Below are 24,213 nucleotides of genomic sequence, written 5' to 3'. Positions count from 1 at the left end.
CAGCCTCCATCTTCCTCCTTGAACAGGCCTTTTAGAGACTGTCAAGCGTAGCCAGGAGAGGAAGCTGGGCTGGAAATCACCCCTCTGCCTCGGTTCCCAACCCTGCCACTCTGGGCCCCTCCCTTGGCCCTGTTCTGTCTGCTCATCTGTTCCTGGCTGGTGTCCCCAAGGACCCTGATCCCCACCCCCCCCCCAAAAAAATAAGTCAAAAGCCACCATATACGATTCTACTGCAAACATATCCTTCCTCAAGTGAGGGCTGCAGACTATTTCAATGAGAAAATTAATTCGCAGATAATAAATGTTCCCTTCTTTCTCTGTGTTCCTAGTGGGCCTTGAAATTAGCAAGAACCAAATGTCACTTTAATTTCATTGTCAGGGGCCAGCTCTAAGAGTGACATCACAGTATTCCCAGAGACTGGGGCTCATTAGCCTGGGTTGGAGGTAGGCAGGCTGAGGACCAGTGGGGAAGGGAAGGGATGCTGGCTACCCACAAGCAAGTCCCATGCGAAATCCTGTCATGTTTATTTCTGGGCTGTTTCCCAAGAGGAGAGAATGAAATTTCTAAAAAGTTAAAGGTACTATGGTTTGAGGTGTGAGCATGAATAGATTTTTCAACCCTTTGGTCATGTTCTCAACACACTGCTGTCCCTCCCTCCCTCCCCATTGCAGGAGGCCTGGTGGGGAAAGAGCATCTCGTTGTGCCTGAGTGATGGTCTCTCCATTCCAAAAGAATTTCTGCAACATTATTGAGTGGGACAGGGAAGGATTAGCAAGTCCTCGGATTACTTGAGCAATAAAGATATACTGCCAGGGGCCTTTTCATTTGGAGCTCGGTCTTGGTCAATACCAGCCTCGTAAAGGCAAGTCGATAAATTCAGTATCAGCGGCAGTGAGGAGGTGTCAATGCCTGCTGCCGGCGACTTAGTTTATGGTGAATCAAGACCTCGGACGAAGCTTTAAATTTGCTGATGCTTTTTTCTGCGGGGTTTGTCGCGGCTCACCCAGCCAGATCGATTTGATGCGTCGTGCTGGGGAAGAGGAAAAGGTCTGTGGCTCTCAGAGTATTAGCAAGTTCATTTCACGCTGATGCTGCTGCAGAGGCCAGGGAAAGGTTTACAAGAGCAGCATCCATCAAGCCAGCCGGTCACCCACGACATCCGTCAGGCTTGGAGCAGAGAGACAGAGGAAGGAGGGGCTGGAGGCTGGCAATTCATAGGAAGAATTATGGGGGGGGGGGGTACAGGTAGTGAAGAGGGAAAAGGGTCTGGAGGCTCTGCTGGCTCCCACAGCCAGGAGAGGAGCCAGATGTGGGAAGCAGCCTCATTCACTTCAGCCTTCAGGAGCTATTGGGACAAAGGACATTTTTCCTTCCCAGAGAGTCTGTGGCAGATTGACTGCAAAAATGGCCCTAATTCGCCATTCCTCCTATACCATGGGCAATGTGACTTGGTAGTTAGTTCTTCCTATCAAGGGGTTGAGTCTCTTTGTCTTTCTTACTGTCTGTTCTTTGAATCGAGGCTGCCTTGTAACTTACTTTGCCCAATGGAATGCAGCAGCAAAAGAAGACATATGTGATACTTTAAACAATAAAGAAATAAAAATAAATAAATACCTTTCTTTTAAAAAAAATGAATGCAGCAGTAGGAGTGATGGCACATCAGTTCCAATCCTAAGCATCAAAGGTGTGCCTCTCTCTCCCTCTCTCTCTCTCTCTCTCTCTCTCTCTTCCTCTCCCTCTCTCCCTCCCTCCCTCCATCATCATGAAAACAAGATCATGCAGCCTTTTGGAAGATGAGATAGCACCTGGAGAAGAGCTGAGTCTCCCCAGCTGAGGTCATCTGAGACTAATCAGCCTCCAGCCAACCTACCAACTGACAACAGATGCGTACACAGGCCCAGCTGAGCCCAGCCCAGATCAGCAGAGCCAGCCAGCTGATCCACAAATCTGTGAGCAATGATAAGTGGCTATTGTTTTAAGTCAGTGAGGTTTGGGGGATGGTGTTTATGTACTATTATGTTTTAGTAAACGAAGCAATGCCCAGGGGAAATCACCCCAGGCCCTGCACTTTAGGGTTCCTGATTCTCTGAGGACCAGCGTTCCAAATACCTGAAATTTGTACACTATGCAACATGCAAGAACAACAACAAAAACCCACAAGGCCAGTCCATCCCTTCCCAAATAAACTGCCAGCAAAAGGCCATTCACGTTTGCCCAATTCAACTTATTCTTAGGGGCAAGGTCAACCTGATTTCCAAGACAACCAGCCCAGCTCCAGGACTCTGAACAATACCACTTTCTTCTGAAATGCATGGGCAAATGCCCATCGGGCCTCCACCTACCTCCCTCTGCCTCTCTGAGTCACTTAACCATTTAGAGTCAGTGGCAGGGTCAGCCATTTCAGACAAAAATAAGGGGGAGGGGGTAATATGTGCTAGCTTTCTACTGCTATTTTAACAAATTACCACAAATGTAGTGTCTTAACACAAATGTGTTAATTGACTGTTCTAGAGGTAAGAAGTCTGACATGGGTCTCGCTGAGCTAACACAAAGGTGCTGTCAGGACTGCCTTCCCTTCCGGAAGCTCTAGGGCAGTGGTTCTCAACCTTCCTAATGCCGTGACCCTTTAATACAGTTCCTCATGTTGTGGTGACCCCAACCATAAAATTATTTTCGTTGCTACTTCATAACTGTAATTTTGCTACTGTTATGAATCGTAATGTAAATATCTGATATACAGGATGTATTTTCATTGTTACAAATTGAACATAATTAAAGCATAGTGATTAATCACAAAAACAATATGTAATTATATGTGTTTTCCAATGGTCTTAGGCGACCCCTGTGAAAGGGTCATTTGACCCCCAAAGGGGTCTCGACCCACAGGTTGAGAACCACTGCTCTAGGGCAAGAGGCTGTTCCTTGCCTTGGCAGCTGCTAGAGGCCGCCCTTATTCCTGGGCTCATGGTCCCTTCCTCCACCTTTGGAACCAGCAGCGATGGACTGAGTTCTCATCTCACAGCTCTCTGACCTGCTCTCCTGCCTTCCTATTTCTCTTTTAAGGACTCAGGTGATTACAGTGAACCCAATCAGACAATCCCAGACGACCTGCCATCTCAAAGTCCTTAACCTTAATCATATCTTCACACTCCCATTTGCATTATAAAGCAACAGAGTCACCGTTTGGAGGGGACGGGTGGAGTGGGGGGGTTAGGACCTGGGCACATTTGGAGGCCATTATTCCACCTACCACAATTTCACTGTGATTCTGTATAACATGGAATAAAAGACAGGAAGCTTTTCTTTTTCCTGGATATCTCCATAGACTTGATGGGCCTACCCCTGGAATCTATACAAAGGGCTGGGGCTAGGAAAGAAGGGAGGGATGGAAATGAACAGGTCAGTAGCATCCCATAACTCCCCCTCAGAGCTGCAGGGCATCCTGCCCTCTATGACACAGTGTTCTCACTAAGAAGAAAGCAGGATCTGGCTCCCAATTCAAGGGCAGGATTGTTCAGCCTTAGTCCACAGGGAACACAGCCCTTCATGATGTCATACCCTGGGCAGAGCTTCCCAAAGCTGGTGACATCCTGGTGGCAATTCCAGGGAGGTCATTTAGGAGCCATGATAGACTGCAACCAACAAGGTTCTTTCCCCCCTTACTCAACTCTTTTGTGCAGAGATGGATCTGAAGAGATTCTGTCCACAAAAAAATTACAGACTAGAGCAGGGATATGGAGTGTCCACGGGCCATACAGCCCACGAAATCATTTGTTCTGGCCCTGCCAAGGCATTAAGGGTGAGTTAATTAAATATAAAAGGCTAATTTTTAAGCTGATAATTTTGTATGGCTCTTGAATGATGTTATAAATATCCAAATGGCCATTGGCAGAAAAAAGATTCCCCACCCCTGAACTAGAAAATTACACAAAACAGGCACATAAATGATTATTTAAATTTCTAAAAAGAGGAAACATCACAAGAAACAAACAGATAAAATGTGATGGAAGTTCAAAACAGGAAGAGATGGGAAGTGTGCATGGGAGAGGTGAGAAAAAAGAAGAATCTGGGAAGGGTTTCTAGAGGAATTGAAGGAAACATATTATGCATTTTATAGTTTAAGCTGGGCTAGGCAAACTTCTTCTGCAGAGGGGCAGGTAGTACATATTTTAGGTTTTGTGGGTCATGTGGTCTCTGTTGCAACCATTCAACTCTTCTGTTGCGAGGCAAAAGCAGCCATAGACAGTAAGCGTGTGAGCATGTCTGCATTCCAATGAAAATTCATTTACAAAAATAGGTGTTGAGTCAGATGTAGCCCACAGGTTGTATTGGTTGATCCCTGTTTTAAGCCACGCTGTAGGCATCCCTTGAAAGTTAGCATAATCATGAAAGGATTTTATAGAGGTCATGCTTTGGTTAGGCTTTGGTGAGTAGATAGGACAATCAAGAAAAAGTAAAAAAAACACACACACACACACACAAAAAAAACAATTTTTTTGAGATATTAAAGAGACCAGGGTCTTAAATGTTTACCAAATAGAGGGTTTCAGGTGGGGAAAGTACTTAAAATACAGCTGGTTTTAGTAGGGTTATTTTGTGGAGGGCCTTGATAAACAATAAAGACATTCACGTGGAAGAGAATGGGAATTAGGAATACGTTGATAGTTTCTGAGTTAAAAAATTATGGAATGCAAATATTTTTCTAATCACTAAGTAAGTTCAAAGATTAGCCTCTGGGCAGATGGCGTGGCTCAGTGATTGAGCATTGACTCATGAATCAGGAGGTCATGATTCCATTCCCGGTCAAGGGCACATACCTGGGTTGCAGCCTCAATCCCCAGTGTGGGGCTTGCAGGAGGTAACTGATCGATGATTCTCTCATCATTGATGTATCTCTCTCTCTCTCTCTCTCTCTCTCTCTCTTTCTCTCTCTCTCTCTCTCTCTCTCTCTCTCTCTCTCTCTCTCCCCCCCTTCCTCTCTGAAATCAATAAAAATATTTTTAAATCTAAAAAAAAAAAAAAAAAGGTTAGCCTCTGGGGCCATGCAAAGCAGAGGTCCTGAAGACTGTCCCCACAGGATAAAAAACATGTCCCCCAGCCAGCAAGTGGCCATGATGCCACCTATTTCCACACATAGTTGGAGCTGGTCTGCACCTCACACAGAGCGGGGCCCAGATTCCCAGAAGATTCTAGGTGCCCATTAGGGAGTGGGCTTGGCTTCCCTAAAGCATCAGGCATGTTTACCTTCTTGTCCTCTGCAAAGGGGACTCTCCCTCCATCTCCTCCCCTGCTCTCTCCTCCTCCACCCTAAAGCTCTCCTGCTGCTGTGAACTGCATGTTATAACAAATGAGTTACCAAAGGCTCCAACAAGCTGCTCATCGTTATCCCCAGCAGGAGAAAAGCAGCCACGACCTGGAGCTGGGACCTTGTTAGAGTTTGTAATGAGCTGACGGGAAAATATTTCTGCCTGATTAGAATCCCTAATGAGTTGCTGACTACGGTGAGCAGGGAAAGGCCAGCTTCCAGCTCTCTCCCCAGCCCCTCCCATACTTCTCCCTGTTCCCAAGCAGAGCCCTAGGCAGGAAAGGATTCTTAGCCAGCAGTTAAAACCATAAAGAACAAACACAAAGCAGCCCCAGAAACTCCCTTCCCATCCCTCTCCTCCCTCTCCCTGAGAGGACACCTCCATCTTATTCATTTTTCTATGCACACACACTGCGGCCACCTGCTAGCATCCTAATGATGCCACCAGGACCTCGCCATAATTGGTCACAGGTGTCCCATGGGTGCTGGTGAGGTCCTCACTCAGAGAGAGATGGGAAGATGGGAGAACACAGGGTCTGACCGGCCATTGGAAACACTAGACCACAGGCCAAATTCCCACAGCGACCACAAGGTCTCCGATTTTGCTCAGGATCAATTTGAAGACTAGCTTGATATCCCCATTTTCTTCCAGTTAGCTGGTTTCAGAAAGCATCTGGGTTTGTTCCAGAGTGAATTGATTCACCACAATGATGACTTTTACAAGGAAAATGAAAACTCACAACATATTTTGGGGGTAGTCATGGTTCAATAAAAATAATATTTGGGTTCAGTTTGGGATTTGGGTTGTGTTCAAGTCCCTGTGTCAGAGGGACTTGAGATTTTTAAAGCTTGAGAGATTTCCATGTGTCCTGGGTTATGAATTCTGGGAAAGAAGACATGGTGATTGGAAACAAAAGAATTCTAGGATTCGGTCAAAGGCCCCTGTGGTGCCCATGGGTTCTATCTATGGGACACAGTCCAGTCTGTACCTCTACCCAGCAGGGGCAGCCCCCACTTCATTCCTAGGGATCCCCACCACCCACCAAAGAGTCCCCTTGCCAGGCCTCCCACAGAAGAAAGCTTCCACTCTAAGCTTCTAATCACAAAACATTAGACTTTTTAGCTCCCACCGAGCAAATGACACCAGAGTTGTGGTTCTAAGCTTTGGCTGTATGTTGTTATCACCTGGGGATCTTTTAAAAATGCCAATGCCAGGGTCCACCCCAGAGATTATGATTTAATTGGTCTGGAGTGTGGCTTGGGTACTGAGACTGTCAAGTGTACAGCTAGAGCTGAGAACCACTGGTCTAGAGCAATGCTTCTCAAACTCTAATATGTACCTGAGCAGCCTGGGACCTTGCTAGAATGTAGATTCTGACTCCATAGGTTTGAGATGGGCCTGAGAGTTGGCATTTCTAACAGCTGCTGGTCTTGGAGTACTTAGAGCAGAAAGGATCTAACATACCATCCTGAAGTGCTGCCACACTTGTTAGACACTGTAATTGCCAGGACTCTGTCACTGTGATCAACAGAAATCCAATCAAATTAGAATAATCAAAAGGAGGAATTTACTGGTACAAATAAATGCCAAGTACAAGGGTGGGGCTGGCTTTAGGCATGGGCACATCCAGGAGTTCAAATTATGTCACTGGGACCTTCTGTTTCTCTTGCTTTTCCTTGAGTTTGCTCCATTTTCGGGCAGGTTCTCTCCAGGCTTACCTCATTCACACAGCTGGTGAAGCCAGAGAAGGGAGCCTGCGCTCTCCCCCGCCCACACTCCCATCATGCATACTGATCCCTGAGAATGACTCATAAGCCCCAGCTTGGGTCATATGCCCACTGCTGGGCAGAGATGGGCAGAGCTCCATGGGTAATAGCCTAACCTAGAACACAAGTATGAGGGCACAAGAGTTTCCCAAAGGAAAGGATGCAGAGCAAACCACTAAGGTGCTGATGTCCCCCATGATGAGCACACCCTATGTGCCAGAAGCTCTTCAGACTTCCTCTACCACCTCCCTTCTCTTGCCATGAGCTCTCACCACCATTACTCTTTGCTCCTCACAGTGGGATAAGGTTCTCCCTACTACACAGCAATCTGTCCACTATAGGCTCACTCCAATCCACTGCTAACATCCTGGGCGAGCAGAAACCAGGAAAGATGTCCTTAAACTCCAGTTTCCTCCATCTCTTCTGACCTTCAGTACCAAGGGAAAAAGAGGACCAAAGTACCTACCTCTGAACAGGAGCCTGGACTCAGATGCAGCTTAAAGAGCACCCACAATGTTGAGAATGGGGTGGGGGAGGGTACAAATGGCCTGAGGGCTCAGCCCATGCTTTCCCTTCCTGGATAAGATGTGCTAAAGGAGATGTGGCTCTCAAGTCATTTTGCAGATAAAATCCAGAATGCCAGTTACATGTGAATTTCAGATAAATGACTGATTTTATAGGATAAGTATGTCCCATGTATTATTCTAATTTGGTGAGTTTCAGAAATTGAAATATTTTAGTATAAGTATATATAAGTATGTTTCCAAAATGCATGAGACATACTTATCCTCAAAAAAAAAAAAGTTCATTTATCTGAAATTCACATTTAACTAATTATACTGCACTTTCACTTGGTAAATGCTGCAATTCTAGAAAGTCCCAGGGGCCTCTGCAGCCATCCCCCAGAAGCCAGGGAAGGGAAAGGAAGAGGAACCCCAAAGTCCAGGCTGTTCAAGAGCTCTGGCTAGAGGCAAAACAGTTCCCCCCCTCCCCCCGCACCCCATCCTGCCCCACCCCACCTCACCCCACCCCACCACAAAAGTGAGAACTGTCTTTGCCTTCCTACACTTGTGTTAGGAGTTAGCACGGTTCTTATTTCGTGCTGCAGGCAAGAGCTGGGCTTCCAAAGGTCTTCTAGCCCTCCCACCACTTCGTTTCTGCATCCACCAGGAAGCCACAGAAACAGAGGGGCTAGTCACTAATTAACTCAGTGTTGGATTGGGTTTGTTTTGTTCCACACCAAATCCAAACCGATGCTCCCCCAGCCCAGGGCAGCTCCACTCTCTGGACCTCACCACCCTCAGGTCATGGGATCCCCAGCAGTGCCCTCAGCTGCCTGGAGCAGCAAGGCTGCCCAGGGACTCTGTCCCTGAGGATCAAGGACCACACGCAGTCTGGGTTTGCTCCTGGCCCCTCACCAGCCAGGCTGCTATCACCGTGCCCTTGCCCAGGCTAAGGCTGTGCCGCCCTCCCACAGTAATGATCCATGATCTCGAGGACAGCTGTGGGCAGACTCCCCAGCGGCTGGGATGCTTGACCTTTCTGGGATGGGGGGAGGCAACCAGCAGAGCCTGGGCCTGGCTGGGAGTGCCTCCCTCACCCCTTCCCCCAATAGGAGGTGTCGCAGTCAGCCCCTACATACACCAGCCCAGGTGAGGCAGGCCAGCAGACTGTCTGAGTGAGCCAGGCAGAAACACAAACACAGTGTTGGCCCTGGCTTGGGCCCAGTCCCACCTCTGCCAATCCACCACCCCTGCCTGGGTTAATGATCAGGCCCAAGGCTGTGCCCAGCTGTTCTGGGTAGAAGGTGACAGAGGCAGCAGGAAGACATGCCAACCTCCAGCTCCTAAAACCTGAGGTTGCCTGCCACAGAAAGCAGAGGGTCAACTAGAACACCAACTAATTCCGTACACAAAAATAAACTCAAAATGTATAAAGGACTTAATTGTAAGACAGGAAACCATAAAAATCTTAGAAGAATCCATAGGCAGCAAAATATCAGACATATGTTGTAGCAATATCTTTACCGATATAGCTCCTAGGGCAATGGAAACTAAGGAGAAAATAAACAAATGAGACTACATCAAAATAAAAAGCTTCTGCACAGCAAAAGAAATCATCAAAAAAACAACAAGAAAGCCCACTGCATGGGAGAACATATTTGCCAATGTTATATCCAATAAGGTTCTAATCTCCAAAACTTATAGGGAACTCATACAACTTAACAAAAGGAAGATAAACAATCCAATCAAAAAATGGGAAAGGACCTAAATAGACACTTTTTGAAAGAGGACATACAGAAGGCCAGGAGACATATAAAAACATGCTCAAAGTCACTAATCATTCGAGAGATGCAAATCAAAACAACAGTGGGGTACCATCTCACACCTGTCAGAATGGCTATCATCAACAAATCAACAAACGACAAGTGCTGGCAAGGATGCGAAGAAAAAGGAACCCTCATGCACTACTGGTGGGAACGCAGACTGGTGAAGCCACTGTGAAAAACAGTATGGAGTTTCCTCAAAAAACTAAAAATGGAACTCCCATTTGTCCCACTAATCCCACTTCTAGGACTATATCCCAAGAAATCAGAAACACAATCAGAAAGGACATATGCACCCCTATGTTCATAGCAGCACATTTACACTAGCTAAGATTTAGAAACAGCCTAAGTGCCCATCAGCAGATGAGTAGATTAAAAAGCTTTGGTACATCTACACAATGGAATACTATGCTGCTGTAAAAAAGAAGGAACTCTTACCATTCGCAACAGCATGGATGGACCTGGAGAGTGTTATGCTAAGCCAGTGGTCGGCAAATTCATTAGTCAACAGAGCCAAATATCAACAGTACAATGATTGGAATTTCTTTTGAGAGCCAAATTTTTTTAACTTAAACTATATAGGTAGGTACATTGTTATTAACTTAATTAGGGTACTCCTAAGGCTTAGGAAGAGCCACACTCAAGGGGCCAAAGAGCCGCATGTGGCTCGCGAGCCGCAGTTTGCCAACCATGGTGCTAAGCGAAATAAGCCAGTCGGAGAAAGATAAATATTACAGGATCTCACTCATTTGTGGAATATAATGAACAACATAAACTGATGAACAAAAATAGATACAGAGACAGAGAAGCATCAAACAGACTGTCAAGCTTCAGCGGGAAAGCGGGGTGGGCGGGGGGAGCAGGTGGTAAGAGATCAACCAAAGGACTTGTATGCATGCATATAAGCATAACCCATAGACACAGACAGTATGGGGGTTAGGGCATGTTCTGGGGGGTGGAAATAGCCAGGGAGAGATCAATTGGAAAATAAGGAGACATATGTAATACCTTAAACAATAAAGAATTAAAAAAAGAAAGAAAGAAAGCAGAGGGTCCCAAATGCTGCCCTCAGGAAGGGGGCTGCCCCTACATAGAGGAGGAGAATTATGGCCAAGAGATGGAGCAGATCACAGCTCCTAGGGAATCCAGTGCAAGGAGCAGCTGCCCACCACCAAATTGCCAGGGTGAGATTGCTTTTTTCTTCCAAGTTTCCCTCACTCCCATCCCGCCTTCATCCTCCGGCCTAGCCATCATTCAGCTAACCCTGTTTGTTTTTCTGCTTTGCCTGATGTTTGTTCTCTCCCCCTCACCTCCTCACCCCATTCACTGCTATACTCCCAGTAACTACAACAGTGCCCAACATGCAAAAGACCCTGAATAACTGTGGTGGACTCTATGACAGCAACTGCCCCAGCTGAACAGAGCTGCCTGCAAGAGCTGCCTTGGGAGGATGGAGGGCCAGCCTCGGGGCCCCACCCAGGACACTGTGAAGAACAGATCCAGCTCTGGAGCACCCTGTGGGTTGGCTGAAGCTGTCGGGTTCTCCCTTTGCCCACTCCCGCATCTGTTCCCTCCTTACCATGAGTGTTGGTGCAAGGACACTCCATCTGCCTGCTCCATAAACTCAGCTTCCCAGGAAGCCAGACCACAGCAATACGTACTTGTGGAATGAAAGGGGAGGGACAGAGAGAGGAAGAGAGGAAGAGCTCTGACTCTACTGCTGATCACCTTCCACAGCCAAAGTCCTCAAAACACAATTCCCTCTTGTCTGGAGCTCTGCATGGCCACAGCAGCAGACCCTGCTGATGCCCGGCCAGACCCTCCAGCCTCCTCTGAGTTCACCTGCAGCAGTGGTAGAGGGTGGCTGAGAAGATGGCCCCTTCTACCCCAAATGACTCCTCTGTCTAAGAGCTTCCTCAACGCAGAGCAGGGCAGCCCGGAAGTGGTAGGGATTCAATGCTCCCAGGGATACTTCTCAACCAGTGAGAGCATGAGTCACAGATGAATACCGGTCCCCAACCCTTGGGAGGACAATGCTCAGGCTTGTTTCACAAGATTACTCAGAGGTCCCCAATGGGATTCAACCCCCATTCATTAAACCCTGCTTTACTTATTAACTTTTCTCTCTTTTCTTCTCTGTTCTCCCATTCTGAGTTTCACAAATTAAAACTACCTGCACCCAGATCCTGGTCTCAGCATATGCTTTTTGGGAGAATGCAAACTAGGTGAGCCTCCTCACTAACTCCCTGACTTCAACTCTTGCTGCTTAGAGCTTCTGAAAACAGCAGGGACCCTGGCTTTCTTTCAGCTCCTTTCATACCACAGAGACTTTACCTGTGTGGCTCAATTTATTCTTTCTTTCAATAACTACTCATTGAGTGCCTATCACTTGAGGCACTGGGGTACAGCAGCAAACAAGAGTCAAAAATCCTTGCACTCATGGAGCTGACATCCCCCTCCCCCATCCTCACAATCCCTCCCCACCACACACACAAATACTTGCTTCTTTTCTCTCCCTCCTACTCACTAGTTAAGCCTCAGCTCAAAAGTCTGGTCCTCAAAGAGATCTTACCTATCCCACCCTTCTTCCCCTTAATTCCCCCCAATAACTGTCCTCACCAATCTGGTTCCTTTCTCATTACACCCGTCATCAGATTTGTCTCCTCCACCATCATGCTCATTCCACAAGCACAAGACAATGTCCATTTTTCTCTCACTACATTCTCTTCCCTTAGCACCGTGCCTGGTACCTAGTGAATGAATAAATGAATGAATGACCAAATGGTACTATTGTCATGAGTGAAAGCTGAGGAAAAATTAGAAATTCAACCTCATGGGTGGACAGAGATAGGCAAACAAGGAGCAAAATTTCACTAAAGCCCTGACCAGTTTGGCTCAGTGGCTAGAGCGTTGGCCTGTAGACTGAAGAGTACCAGGTTCGATTCCGGTCAAGGGCATGTAGGGGGTGTGCAGGAGGCAGCTGATCGATGTTTCTTTCTCATCGATGTTTCTAACTCTCTATCCCTCTCCCTTACTCTCTGTGAAAAATCAAAATATTTTTTTAAAAATTTCACTATAACCAGTACTGGTGACTAAAGTGACCATTTTGGAGTCCTAAACCAGCGGTCACCAACCAGTGGTCTGCAGACCACTGGTGGTCCCTGAGGTCCGAAAGGTTAGCGACGGCTGCAAACCATCCGGTAGCAGCAAGAATGTCCTGAACCCGGAGCCAGTGGCAAGGGGGAGAAACAGTGAGATGAGAAAGGGCAAGCCACCAAACACTAACCATTTTATTCTCCTTCACAATCTTCCAGCCATAAAGTGTCAGTGATGGAAGGTATCTCAGGGCATGTCCAGTATTTTCACAGCAGCATCTTTGCCAGAAGCATTTTTGCCACAAACATCTTCATCCCATAACTAATTGGCTATAGGAAATTTTACTATAAAAAATAAAAAAATAAAGATACAATCATGGTTGATATTTAGGGAGGAGGTGTTTGCTGTGGAGCCCAAAGCAAAAATTGTGAGGCTTTGGAGCACTCAGTCCCCTCCTCCACCCACCCCTTTTCTGACTGCACTACCCCATTCCCCCAACTCTCTCTGTACACACACACACACACACACACACACACACACACGCAACTCCATATCACACCTGACACCCCTCCATCATGCACACAGTGGATAAGGGGTAGCATGTTATCCTTCAAGAACATTTACCATTTTAAGTGATGGAGAAGGCAATACTAAAACAAAGGAATAGTTGTTCTCTACCTTAGAGTGTCTCAGTCAGTTGTGAGGTAATTTGTTCCTATTAATCGTGAGAATGCTAAAATTTGTGAATTAGCTACTTTTTAGAAAACTAGAGTAAATTCAATATCTCCCCTAAAATAACACCACAGTCACTTGAATCTGATTTGTGTTCTTGAGTAGAAGACAGGATGATGTGACAGCTGGCTCAATGGTACCTGCATAACTCCCAACACATTTCAAATATGGCACAATCCAAGTTAATCATCAGCACTGGTGTATTCTTAGTAATTGTGCCATTTACCAATTATTTCACTGTACTTTCTCCCACCCAATTTTTTAGACTTTATCAAAACCTGAGCATCCCCAGGGAACATATTCCCTGGCATGGGAATATCATCCATAATGAGGGCAGCAGCTGGGGAAAAATGCTTTAAAGAAACTGCAGGCACAGAAGGGCACTTTGCCAAGACACATAGGAAGTGCTGACAGCTTGTAAGGTGCTTCCCATCTTCATTCAAGATCTCCAAACCCTGCCTCCTCCATGAACTCCACCTCCACCAGTGAGAGAACTCTCCCATCCCATGCCAGGGCCAGGTAGGCCACCTGTCTTAGTCTGCTCAGCTGCCATACAAAATACCATAGACTGGGTGGCTTAAACAACAGATGCTCACAGTCCTAGAGTCAGAAATACAAGATCAAGGTGCCAGCAAATTGGATTCCTCTGAGAGCTCTCTTCCTGTCTTGTAGTTGGCCACCTTCTTGCTATGTCCATATGGCTTTCCTTGGTGTGGACAAGCTTCCTCTTCTTATAAACCCACCAATCCTGACATGAGGGCCCTATTCTCATGACCTATATAACCCTAATTACCTCTGAAAGGCTCCATCTCTAAATACCATCACATTGGGGATTAGGGCTTCAAGATATAAAAAAATGTTTTGGGGGGGGGTGGGGACAGGAACATTCAGTCCATAATGGCAATGATCAATATATGAAACTGATCCTCAGGTAACTGACCCAAAAACTGAAACATTCATTCATCCCTCCATTCATTCATCCATTCATCAAATTGTTATGGATTAGTACCTACTGTATATCAGTGCTCTGCTTTGGGGTCCTAGTGTTGATTTTAGTAAATCTAGTTCCTGCCTTCATAAAGATTACAGTCTTCAAGATTGACAACCATAATCTGTGGAGAAGAGAGCACCAGATATCAGTGTAGGTCTCCACAGAGCTCATTCATTCATTCAACAAACATTTAGAGAGTTTATGTGCAGGCCACAGGGAGAAATCAGACATGGTCCTTGTCCTCTAAGAGCTCACAGTTCAGGAGGTAGAGGCATGTTGTAAATACAACATGGTACATTCTATAGAGTTAAGCTATGATGTATGTGCATGTAACATTTGTGCATGTAATTATAAAGGAGAGAGAGAGATCAGATAAATATCACAGTGGTTCATCCACCATTCCTCTCAATGAGCCATTGAAGTGAGGCTAGTGTATCTCCAGATTGTTTACTTCCCATTACCTTGAGTGGTTTGATCATTGCCCACCTCACTGATATTCATTTATTATTACAAACACACATTTTTCTTCACTCAAGGTCCCTAAACTCAAGTCAACTATTTCATGTGGTCATCAGCCAAAGAAGTGGGTTCAGTTCCATCACAGGCAGGTTGAACTTATGGGCTAGGATACGTTTTGTGGGTGGGTTGACCAGACAGTTCATCATCCAAACCAGGATGCCAATGAGACTGAAATGAAGTGATAGTGATAATTACACCAGAACAAAAGCATAAACTGGGACCATTCTGGGCATATGGCATCTCTACTTATGGGTGACTTAAGGAATTTTTTTTTATTTATCTGAAAAGAGATTTTTTAAATAATATATTTGTTACATAGGCATTAAAATATAAAAATGTTTTCTAGTTTTAATTTTACTTATTTTAAAATACAGGGTGGGGCAAAAGTAGGTTTAGTTGTATGAAAAATAACACAATAAATAATAAATAGTACAAGAATAACACTATGTTTTGAGAAAAAATGGCGGAGGCTTAGACGGACGTGTTGGTGCTTTGTCCCGGAGCAGATAGGGGCGAACAGCTGAAACGGGTAACAATCAGCCCGATCAAGCTGGGGAGGTTCAGCTGAGAGACAGTCTGCAGCCAGGAAAGACAGAGAACTCCTAAAAAATGCGGATGGTTAGAGATTGAGGCTGAAACCTCCCCCTGGGCGCCAGCGCAGCGGCGAGACCGCGCCATCTTGGGTAGCTGTTACCGGCATCCAGAGATCGGCTACTAACCCAGCGGCTACTAACCCGGAGGCAACGACTCGCAAGCAGCGCGACTGCAAGAGCCCAGAGGAGACCTGCATCCCTCCACGGAAAGCAGATTCAAGCAACAGCGGCCTCCTGATCACCACACGCTCTGCCTGGGGAACAGTTGCTGTGTGTGAAGCCTCCCTCCACCAGCCAGAAGAGCCACCACAGCTGTGAACAGCACCCACCAGAGGCTCTGCTATCAACAGAGGAGCCACTGCTACCACAACCGCCCACGGAGCAACCACAGCCCGAGGAGCCACTGCCACCCAGGGAGCAGCCACTGCCACCCAGGGTCCAGCCACTGAACGACTCAACAACTAGTCATGTCAGTGAGATCAAACATGGGTAGACAAAGAAACCCCCAAAGGAAAGAAAAGGAGGACTTGCCAGAAAAGCAGCTAAGTGAGACAGAGATATGCAACATGACGGAAAAAGAATTCAGAATAAGGTTCCTAGAGTACATGAACCGGATGTTCAAGAAGCAAGAAGAAACAGATGAAAAACTCAACTACTTATGCAAGAAGCTAGAAGAAACAGATGAAAAAATCAACAACTTAAGTAAGTCCCAAGAAGAAATGAAGAGCGACATAGCTGCAATAAAAAACACCATTGAAAGTATCAACAGTAGACTGGGAGAAGCGGAGGACCGAATTAGTGAATTAGAAGACAAGGAAGCAAAACACACTCAAACTGTACTGCGAATGGAGAAAAAAATTAAAAGACAGGAGGAGAGCCTAAGGGAGCTTTGGGACAACATGAAACGAAACAACATACGAATAATAGGGGTGCCAGAACAACAGAAAGATGAACATGGATTAGAAAACCTATTCGAAGAAATAATATCAGAAAACTTCCCTGAGGTGGGGAAGAAAAAAGTCACACAAGCCCAGAGAGTCCCAAACAAGGTGAACCCGAAAAGACCCACACCAAGACACATCATAATTACCATGGCAAATGTTCAGGATAAAGAGAGAATCTTACAGGCTGCAAGAGAGAGACGGAAAGTAACATACAAGGGATCTCCCATTAGACTATCAAATGATTTCTCAACAGAAACACATCAGGCCAGAAAAGAATGGACGGAAATCTACAAAGTGATGCAAAGCAAAGGACTGAATCCAAGAATACTCTATCCAGCAAGGCTATCATTCAAAATTGAAGGGGAAATAAGAAGCTTCACAGACAAAAAAGAGCTAAGGGAGTTTATCACCACCAAGCCAGCCATGCAAGAAATGCTAAAGGGACTGGTGTAAAAAGAAGAAATATCAAGCTCAGAAAGAAAACAGCCACACACACAAAAAAAAAGAAATGGCTACAAACAAGTACCTTTCAATAATAACTTTAAATGTAAATGGACTAAATGCTCCAACCAAAAGACATCGAGTGGCTGAATGGATAAAAAAACATGACCCATACATCTGCTGTCTACAAGAGACCCACCTCATTAGAAGGGACTCACACAGACTGAAAGTGAAGGGATGGAAAAATATCTTTCACGCAAATGGAAAGGAAAAGAAAGCTGGGGTAGCAATACTTATATCTGACAAAATACATCTCAAAGTGAAGGCCATAACCAGAGATAAGGAAGGCCACTTCATAATACTAAAGGGATCAATACAACAAGAAGATATAACCCTGGTAAACATATATGCACCCAATGCAGGAGCACCCACATACATAAGAAAACTTCTGGAAGATATCAGGGGAGAGATCGACAACAATACAATCATAGTAGGGGACTTTAATACACCACTGACATCACTGGATAAATCCGCTAGACAAACAATCAGCAAAGAAACAGCAATCCTAAATGACTCACTAGATCAGATGGACTTAATTGACATCTTCAGAACACTTCACCCCACAGCTGCGGAATATACATTCCTCTCAGGTGCTCATGGGACATATTCAAAAATAGACCACATATTGGGTCACAAGCAAAGTCTCCACAAATTCAAGAAGATTGAAATCATAAAAAGCATCTTCTCAGACCACAATGGCATAATGTTAGAAATAAACTACAATAAAAACAACCCAAAATACTCAAACACTTGGAAGCTGAATAGCATGTTATTAAATATTGATTGGGTTACCGATGACATCAAAGAAGAAATTAAAACCATCCTGGACACTAATGACAATGAAAACACAACAATCCAAAACCTCTGGGACACAATGAAAGCAGTCCTGAGAGGGAAGTTTATAGCTCTACAGGCCTATCTCAAAAAACAAGAAAAAATGGTAGTTAATCACCTAACTCTACAACTCAAAGAATTAGAAAGAGAGCAACAAGAAAACCCCAGAGTGAGCAGAAGGAAGGAGATAATAAAGATTAGAGCAGAAATCAATGAAATAGAGACCAAAAAAACAATACAGAAAATCAATGAAACCAAGAGTTGGTTCTTTGAAAGGATAAACAAGATTGACAAACCCCTAGCCAGGCTCACCAAGAAGCAAAGAGAGAGGTTCCAAATAAACCAAATCAGAAATGATAGAGGCGAAATAACAACAGACCCCACAGAAATACAAATGATTGTTAAACAATACTACGGGCAACTCTACTCCAACAAACTAGACAACCTGGAGGAAATGGACAAATTCCTAGAAAAATACAACATTCCAAAACTCAATCAGGAAGAATCTAAAAACCTCAATAGGCCAATAACTATGGAAGAAATTAAAGCAGTCATCAGAAAGCTTCCAGCAAACAAAAGCCCAGGGCCAGACGGCTTCACAGGGGAGTTTTACCAAACATTCAAGGAAGAACTAAAACCTACCCTCCTCAGACTACTACAAAAAATTCAAGAGGAAGGAACACTTCCAAGCTCATTCTATGAAGCCAGCATCACCCTAATACCAAAACCAGGTAAAGACATCACAATGAAAGAGAATTACAGGCCAATATCCCTCATGAACATAGATGCCAAAATCCTCAACAAAATCTTAGCAAATCGGATCCAGCAGTACATCAGAAGGATCATACACCATGACCAAGTAGGATTTATCCCAGAGATGCAAGGATGGTACAACATCCGTAAATCAATAAATGTGATACATCACATAAACAAATTGAAAGAAAAAAACCACATGGTCATATCAATTGATGCAGAAAAAGCATTCGACAAAATCCAACACCCATTTTTGATAAAAACTCTCAGAAAGGTGGGAATAGAAGGATCATACCTCAACATAATAAAAGCCATATATGACAGGCCCACAGCCAACATCATACTCAATGGACAAAAACTAACACCATTTCCCCTAAGAACAGGAACAAGACAGGGATGCCCACTCTCACCACTCCTGTTCAACATAGTCCTGGAAGTATTAGCCATTGCAATTAGGCAAGAAGAAGAAATAAAAGGCATCCAAATTGGAAAAGAGGAAGTAAAACTGTCCTTATTTGCAGATGACATGATATTATACATACAAAACCCTAGAGACTCCATCAAAAAGCTACTAGACTTAATACATGAATTTGGCAATGTAGCAGGATACAAAATTAACCCCAAGAAATCTGAGGCATTTCTATACACCAATAGTGAACTTTCAGAAAGAGAGATTAGAAAAACAATCCCATTTACCATCGCACCAAAAAAATTAAGATACCTAGGAATAAACTTAACTAAAGAGGTTAAAGACCTCTACTCAGAAAACTACAGGACGTTGAAAAAAGAGATAGAGGAAGACATAAACAGATGGAAGAACATACCATGTTCTTGGATTGGTAGAATCAACATCATTAAAATGTCCATACTACCCAAAGCAATCTATAAATTCAACGCACTTCCCATTAAAATACCAATGGCCTTCTTCAAAGATCTAGAACAAACTCTCCAAAAATTCATCTGGAATAAAAAAAGACCCCGAATAGCTGCAGCGATCCTGAGAAAGAACAAAGTAGGTGGGATCTCAATGCCAGATATCAAGCTATATTACAAAGCCTCTGTTCTCAAAACTGCCTGGTACTGGCACAAGAACAGACATATAGATCAGTGGAATAGAATAGAGAGTCCAGAAATTAGCCCGAACCAATATGCTCAATTAATTTTTGACAAAGGAGGCATGAACATACAATGGAGCCAAGATAGTCTCTTCAATAAATGGTGTTGGGAAAATTGGACAGATATATGCAAGAAAATGAAACTAGACCACCAACTTACACCATACACAAGAATAAACTCAAAATGGATAAAGGACTTAAATATACCACAGGAAACCATAAAAATTCTAGAAGAATACAAAGGCAACAAAATCTCAGACATATGCCAAAACAATTTCTTCACTGATACAGCTCCTAGGGCAGTTGAAACTAAAGAGAAACTGAACAAATGGAACTACATCAAAATAAAAAGCTTCTGCACAGCAAAAGAAACCATCAACAAAACAACAAGAAAACCCACCTCGTGGGAAAACATATTTGCCAACGTCATATCTGATAAGGGCTTAATCTCCAAAATTTATAGGGAACTCATACAACTTAACAAAAAGAAGATAAACAATCCAATCAAAAAATGGGCAAAGGATCTAAATAGACACCTTTCAAAAGAGGACATTCAGAAAGCCAAGAGACATATGAAAACATGCTCAAAGTCACTAATCATCCGAGAGATGCAAATCAAAACAACAATGAGGTACCATCTCACACCTGTCAGAATGGCCATCATCAACAAATCAACAAACGACAAGTGCTGGAGAGGATGTGGAGAAAAAGGAACACTTGTGCACTGCTGGTGGGAATGCAGACTGGTGCAACCACTATGGAAGGCAGTATGGAGGTTCCTCAAAAAATTGGAAATGGAACTCCCATTTGACCCTGTGATCCCACTTCTAGGAATATATCCCAAGAAACCAGAAACACCAATCAGAAAGGATATATGCACCCAGATGTTCATAGCAGCACAATTCACCATAGCTAAGATCTGGAAACAGCCTAAGTGCCCACCAGTAGATGAATGGATTAGAAAACTGTGGTACATCTACACGATGGAATACTATGCTGCTGTTAAAAAGAAGGAACTCTTACCATTTGCAACAGCATGGATGGAACTGGAGAGCATTATGCTAAGTGAAACAAGCCAGTCAATGAAGGAAAAATACCACATGATCTCACTCTTTCATGGATAATTAAGACCATTACAAACTTTTGAACAATAATAAATACAGTGGCAGAGCTGCCTCAAACTGATTGTCGGACTGCAGTGGGAAGGCCAGGGAGGGTTGGGGGACAGGAGGGAGGGGAGTAAGAGATCAACCGAAGGACTTGTATGCATCCATATAACCATAACTAATGGACATAAGACACTGGGGGGTAAGGGAGGGCAGGGGCGGGGGGGAAAAAGGACACTTATGTAATACCCTTTGTAATACTTTTAGCGAAAAATAAAAAAATAAAAATAAAAATAATAAAAAAAATAAAAAGAAAAAAAGAAAAAAGAATAACACTATGTTTCACATACTCACAAATGTAAATGTACTTTTGCCCCACCCTATAGATTAAAGTTCACATGACTATTCAAAAGGAGCACATTCCTCATTCCTGTTCTCAGCCACTTAGTTGAGGAATTAAATAAATATATGTATTTATATACACTTATATAAACACATTTATAAATATGGATTACACAAATAATAGCACAGTATTCACACTGCTCTGCACTTCCTTTTTTCTATTAACAATATATCTCAGATAATTACATATTGCTATGACGAGCTTCCTCCTAATACTCGATGTTCACTATTTCACTGTATGGATACACATAATTTATTTGACCAGTCTCCACTGATAGACATATAGGTTGTTCCCCATCCTTTGCTGCCATAATGACCCCGACCATCTGTCATTTTGCATCTGTTCCAGTATACCTGTAGGAAAGATTCCTGGAAGTAGAACTGTTGAGTCAAAGGGCATATCAGTCAAGATTCTGTTTGTTTGCTCATAACAGAAAAGCCAAAACAACAGTCGTTTAAACAAGATAGAGATTTGTTTCTCCCTCAAATAAAAAGAGACTGGTGGTGGGCCATCCAGAGCAGCCAAGGGCTTACAAGTATCACAAAGGAACAGAATTCTATCTTTGGCTCTGCCATCCTCTGCCCAAAGCTTATACCATTGTGGAGGCCTTCTTTAAGTAAAATAATACAAAATTACAAATCCCTATTTAGAATGATAAAGAAAACATAATATATTATAAAGTTTTTAATGCTGAAATAATACTAACATTACAAAATCTGAGAAAAATAACATAATTATTCAATTGCCCAACATATCTTTATAATGGGTTTTTTCCCTACTTTTTTTTTTTTTACCTTTGATTAGTTTTTCATAGAACAATATTTATATATCTTCGGAAGGATAAAAAGAAAATTGAATTTTTCCTGTAGCCTGGCTCATTAAAATTTATTTATATTATTGATAGTTGATATGTATAAAACATGTGAGAGATACTATGTGTAGTTCTACTACAGGTTTTGCCCTATAACTGCAGGAATTCTGATAAACTCTGTGATTCATAATGCCCATCAGAAAAGTATTTGGTGTGTTTATAAATGTAGAAGCTAAGTTATTAAGCATTCTTCTGATAACAGAAAGATTCCATTTTACCAGGCATCATTGAGTGCCAAATTTTCCACTTATAATTTTATACATCTGGTAAGTGGAAGAACATTACACAGACCAGCTTCTGGCTCTGTACATTTTAAACTTTTTTCTCCTCCACTACTAAATATTTCTTGTGCTGGGCACAGGACACGATCACACTATACTTTTACCTCTGGCCCTGCACCCAGGGGAGCTGACACAGGGACAGTATTTATCAAGCCATTCCTGCCACAGGACAACTAGCAAATGACTGCAAACCTCAGACGCATATCCCGCTAAACACCAACTAAATGCATCCCCAGTCCAACTTCCTCCTAGCTGGATCCCAAAAATTCCCATGGTCATTCTAATACCATCCCATATGGGGGAAAAGTGTGACCCAGGGAAAATCAGAGTAGAAATAGACAGCAGCCTTAAGATCTGCAATTGAAATATCTTACTTCTGCAAAGATGGTTACAAGAGCACATGACCATGTGAACACATTACTAGTGCCTCCCAGGGTGTTGGGAGATGCTTAACTCCATTACCTGCGTGGTATAATGTCCCTGGCCTGCAGGGTTCTGGATGCGGTCTGGTCAAGCACACATGCAGGATTGGGAAGGTGGGAGAGAGACGGCAGCCCTCTTCTTTGCCAGTGGCAGTTGCTGGGGCATGAGTTTTTGCATTGGTCATTAGGCTCCATATTCTACAGTCCATCACCCACCTTGGGGCTATGGGCAGTGGAGGGCAGCTATGTGGGTCAGCAGCAGCTGTCTCCTATTTTTTTATTTCTTTGCTTCCGTGTAATTTCCATCCTAATTTCAAACATGCAGGAAAGAAAAGTGTGCAATGAACACCCAAGAACCATCCATCTAGTTTCAACCATCATTAATAATTGTGCCATTTTTTGCCTCATCACTGAACCATTCCACAGTAAATTTAAAACATCATGACACTTCACCCATAAATATTGCAACATGTATTTCCAAAGAGCAGGGATATTTCTCCAATTAATAATAGTACCAATATTATGCCTAACAATAATAGCAGTAATCCTTAATATCACCTAAAACTCACTTCCAATTTCTACAATTATCCTAAAATTCTATTTTAGAACCATTTCTTTGAAATCAGAATCCGGTAATTTTCATGCAATTAATTTATAATGCTTCTTAAGTCTTGTCTTATCTAGTCCCCCTCCTGACATTGACTCTGAAGAGACCCGGCCAGCTGTCATGTAGACTGGCCCACATTCTAAACATGTCTATTTCCTTATGCTGTCATTTAATTATCACTATTATTTCCTGCAAAATGAGGTAGATCTAAAAGCTTGTTTTTTTAAGCAAGATTTATTCAAGTATAATTTATATATAGTAAACACCATCCTTTTTACATTTTATGCATTTTGACAATTGCAAAATGCAAACAAGTCATGTAATCTAACAGCTTGGTCTGATTCAGATTAAGATGATAGGTCAAAATACTTTAAAGTGATGCCGTGAACTTCCTACTGAATTTCCTATCACATCTACATGTGCATAATATCTAGTTGTCCCACTCTTAATAATACTGATTTTGAACACTGGGTTTCTGCAGCTTTCTTATCTCTGAATGTGTATATTTTCTATCCCTTGCAATAAATTACTAGGAACTGGACAGCTTAAAGCAACACCTACTTATTAGCTCACAGCTCCGTAGGCCAGAAGTCAGGCGTGGCCTTGCTAGATTCTCTGCTCAGGATATCACAAAAATAAAATCAAGGTGTTGGCAGGCTACGTTCCCATCTGGAACCTCACAAAAGTTGTTCTGACTTTAACTCAGTTCTGAGTGATTTGTTAAGGGAAAATAAGACCGATACTACTCAGTGGGGCCCTGAGAGGCATTTGTCTGCAACCCAGAGGATGCCTACTAGCACCATTTTAAAAGTTGGTAGAAAACCTAGCACAGTAACCTAACACAGGCCGGACCACCAAGAGAGCACATCCTTTGGGAAGGAAGGCTTGGGGCATTCCAACAGATAGAGAACCCTGAACAGCTGAATGCTGGCTCAGAGCAAAAGGAACAAGAGATACGTGGCAGAAGAAGAAAATGCACCAACCTATAGGGACAACATTTCAGTGACTCCATACAAGTCCCTAGTTCCTAGTAACCATCAGAGAAA

The 24,213-nt window shown here is 43.5% G+C and overlaps 1 long non-coding RNA gene across 2 annotated transcripts in view; it reads right to left on the bottom strand.

The window, feature by feature from the left end:
- The window catches only part of LOC106696876, a 41,324-nt gene extending 27,027 nt beyond the window's left edge, over positions 1 to 14,297 (bottom strand). Inside the window, exons 1-3 of one of the 2 annotated variants that reach the window (XR_002828780.1) lie at positions 14,241 to 14,297; positions 12,686 to 12,839; positions 12,077 to 12,149 (exon numbers count right to left, since the gene is read on the bottom strand). This is a non-coding gene — a long non-coding RNA (uncharacterized LOC106696876). Of the gene's footprint in view, positions 1 to 12,076; positions 12,150 to 12,685; positions 12,840 to 14,240 lie in introns of those variants that run through there. The other variant, XR_002828779.1, reaches the window with a different exon arrangement.
- Between the last annotated feature and the right edge of the window lie 9,916 nt (positions 14,298 to 24,213).

Source organism: Myotis lucifugus, unplaced genomic scaffold (assembly GCF_000147115.1).
Source record: "Myotis lucifugus unplaced genomic scaffold, Myoluc2.0 scaffold_34, whole genome shotgun sequence".
Lineage (NCBI taxonomy): Eukaryota > Metazoa > Chordata > Mammalia > Chiroptera > Vespertilionidae > Myotis > Myotis lucifugus.
This window is presented reverse-complemented; position numbering and strand designations above follow the sequence as displayed.